Below are 710 nucleotides of genomic sequence, written 5' to 3'. Positions count from 1 at the left end.
ACCAAGGACAGAGCCCGGGATGGGGAGGCCGCCCTCCCCGGGCCCTCGGGGGCCCCGGCCGAAGCTCCTGAACTCAGTCCGGCAAGGGGAGGCTTCCCGGGCACAACGGAGCCCCGTCCCGGGGCTTTGGCAGTGTGGCATGTCGGTGGACGGCGCCCAGGGCCGTAGCACACAACCCGGGGCCCGGCCGGGCCCCTGGACCCAGCCGGGGCTCCCGGGCCCGGAGGCGCAGGGGAAGCCTCCCCTGGCCCTCCGGACCCCGTCCCGGGCACCCTGCCACGCAGCAGGACCAAGGACAGAGCCCGGGATGGGGAGGCCGCCCTCCCCGGGCCCTCGGGGGCCCCGGCCGAAGCTCCTGAACTCAGCCCGGCAAGGGGAGGCTTCCCGGGCACAACGGAGCCCCATCCCGGGGCTTTGGCAGTGTGGCATGTCGGTGGACGGCGCCCAGGGCCGTAGCACACGACCCGGGGCCCGGCCGGGCCCCTGGGCTCCCAAGCCCGGAGGCGCAGGGGAAGCCTCCCCGGGCCCTCCGGACCCCGTCCCCGGGCACCCTGCCACGCAGCAGGACCAAGGACAGAGCCCGGTATGGGGAGGCCGCCTTCCCCGGGCCCTCGGGGGCCCCGGCCGAAGCTCCTGAACTCAGCCCGGCAAGGGGAGGCTTCCCGGGCACAACGGAGCCCCATCCCGGGGCTTTGGCAGTGTGGCATGTC

Source organism: Lissotriton vulgaris, chromosome 4_1 (assembly GCF_964263255.1).
Source record: "Lissotriton vulgaris chromosome 4_1, aLisVul1.2, whole genome shotgun sequence".
NCBI classification, from domain to species: Eukaryota; Metazoa; Chordata; class Amphibia; order Caudata; family Salamandridae; genus Lissotriton; species Lissotriton vulgaris.
The sequence above is the reverse complement of the archived record's forward strand: the minus strand, read 5'-3'. Positions refer to the sequence as shown.